Source organism: Berghia stephanieae, chromosome 1, assembly GCF_034508935.2.
Source record: "Berghia stephanieae isolate SIO BIC M18660-M18661 chromosome 1, UCSD_Bste_1.3, whole genome shotgun sequence".
NCBI classification, from domain to species: Eukaryota; Metazoa; Mollusca; class Gastropoda; order Nudibranchia; family Aeolidiidae; genus Berghia; species Berghia stephanieae.
Window position 1 is genome coordinate 61095323 of NC_088360.1, and position 3156 is coordinate 61098478.

Sequence of the window (3156 nt, forward strand, 5' to 3'; positions counted from 1 at the left end):
ATTATTATTATTATTATTATTAGCCTATCATTATTATCATTATTATTTATTGAAAAAAAAAAATCATTACTTGCTAAATCCAATTGTTTTCTCGCCCTCAATAATCACAAAGTATTCCCATGCCTTATTATATATATATATATATATATATATATATATATATATATATATATATATATATTTTTTTTTTTTTTTTTTTTTTTTTTTTATTTTTTTTTATTTTTTTTTATTTTTTTTTTTAATTATTTTTGTTGTTGTTGCTTTATTTTTTTTTTCAATATCTTAACAGCGGATGTAGGGGACCACTAATAACACTATTGCTGTCTAGTATTCTTCAATTGCCCCCCCCCCCCCCCCCCCACCTTATTCTTGAAATACACACACACACACACACACATTTACAAATGTTCGCCTTTATTATTATGACAATCTAATATAAATATATGTGTTTACTTGATAAAGGCCAAGGGCCGAAACGTCGTTTGTTTTGTGTTGTTCATTCATGAATCAGATTCAAGACTGGTCAGGTTTACTCCCTTTATCTTTATCTCCATTTTATTGACTTATTGAGGCACCTCTATTTATTAGTCTTATTATATTAACAGGCTTTGCGGAGCTGCTTCATTTAGTATTTAGCCAAGATGCTGTTTTGTAAAGCCGACCGCAAGATTTTCAAGAAACCGCTTTTTTTTTTTATTGTCGAAACCTGACTCAGAAGGGGAAATTATCGGTAATAGTTTCGTCTCTCTTCTCTAAACCGAAATTCTCGTTCCGAAAACACATCACCGTGACGAGGCAAGAATCGGCTGCCGGTTATCGTCATGCCAACTACTCCGACGACGTGTACATAATATATTATGCGGGTCTGGCATCCGGATCAACTTATGGACCTAATTTAACATAGTTAGAATGGACAATATTTTGCGGCATTTTTTGATAGTCTATTTCCATTACAACCATAAGGGTTATCAGACCTGCAAAAAAAAAAAAAAAAAAAAAAAAAAAAAATTACACGTAGCCCCTAACTACACGCTAACTGCTAACCACGTTCCTTGGTTAACCTTTCGCCTTTCACCTTTCATTGAATTGTTCTGTTTGTGTTTTTGCAGTACTTAGCGGGGCTACCAGATGGCCATACGCATGTCCAAAATTGGCCAGACAGAGAGTCATTTTTCAATTATAAATTTTCATTTTAATCATTCTCTCCCCACAACGTTGTTTTCCTCGGTAAGTCCATTTTTGTTTATTTAAAGTCATGTTTTTAAGGGGTAAGAGTGTTAGTAGTGTTTAGCAAGGAGATTCTATTTGGCTAATTTTGAATTAATAATTTGGCACGAGGAACAATGGATATCTGGCAGCCATGGTATTACCGTCCTTCGTCGTCACCAACCTCTCGCCTCTGACCCGAATAACTTGTGGCTACCGCTGCAATTTACTTTCATTTTTTGCTCGTTCAAAACTGTCATTTTCTTCTAGTTCCGAAAAAACAATGGATGATTTCAAGCCTTTTCCTCATATTGGCACGGATCTTATCCACGTGGGTCAGGAACCTGAACAGTGGACATCCAGAGCTGTCGTTCCACTGATTTCTCCATCCACTACTTTCAAGCAGTTTGCACCAGCAGAACATGCGGTAACTCAGCAGTTTTTCACTCCTCTTTTGTCATAATTATAAAGTTTTCTATTCAATTCATACGCAAAAACAAATACTTTTATGCCTTTTGACCAAAAGCTAATTTTAAATCTTTTGAATATAAGCAGGTATGTCTTTAAAATCGTTTTACCAACGGACGATGATTTAACTTAAAACTTTACTCGTGACTCTTTGGGATAGAGACGTCCAGACCAAAATCTTGGTCTCCCTTGCCTCTACCTTTAATATACGAAACTATGATATTTTATTTTATGATTTTTTTTTTAGTTTGACCGATGGATCGATAAATATTCCTCCTTTTTCAAACTTTTTGACAAATTGCCATTATCATTTATCATCACTATCACTGATTAATTTAAGAGCATCTTGCATAATAATTAATAACTACAAAAGTAGTAACAGTAACAGTAACAGTTGGATTATTTCAAAAGTCTGTATGAACATTATTAAATGTATTCAAAGCTCATGCCAAATTTCATTTTCAATGCCCGTATATAAGGAGTTACCTTTGCCCATTAACTCGACTGTGCGTGAAACAGGTGACTCAACTTGAAAGTGGATTAATCGAAAACTTGGCTTTTACACTCCATACTTCAAAGGGTCATATCTCGGCAATAAATGATCAGAATTTTATAAATTTGCTATCTAATTTTTAGGCATAAAATAAGCATTTATCGGGTACGGAACTTAAAAAAAAAAAATCCTAATAAATACCGTTTCGATGCAGGGGTCACATTTTCATTCTATACTCAGATGTACAATGAGTACCTGGTTAGACATAATGTTGTCTTGATCGATAAAATAATTGTTGTTGAGCTTCACAGACAGGTGTTGTGCACTGATGTCCGACACGTTAATTGTTGCTGTTTGCTTGTAATTATAAAGTGCTTTTGATTCCATTATTTAGTGGATAGTTCACAGTATAAATTCCTAGTATTAGATGTCAAGCCATGTGTGATATCTTTGGGGGTCCAGATAGATCAGTTGATACATCACTTTGGTTCACAAAGGAGCCAGTATTGATGCAACGTGCAATTGAATACATTTTTTTTAAAACCCCCCAATACCACCCAATAATCATCGGGTAGCTCTGTGTCTTAGAAAGAACTTTGCGATAGACATGTCCTATTCAATAGGTGGGTAGCAAGCAATTTCAGACCAGACAACTCTTCTGATTTTGTTGGGAGCCTCCCTCTCAAGAGGGTTTAATTCAATATTCCATTCTCAAAATCACTGTTCTCAACTCAACACCTGTGTATCATGAGAATCGGCCTCATTCTTTCTGCCAGTGAAATCACCACTGTCCTCAATTACTCTAGCAATGTTAGCTAATAATAATATTAATAATAATAATAACAATGAAAAACAATCCGGTAATTAGATGATCAATTGGCCAAAACACATATAGACATTAAAATACTTAAAAGCCCAGTACACTCATTAAAAGGGAAATATAGCTTACACTATCTACTTAGCCGTTGCCTCTGGTTTTATGGGCATCG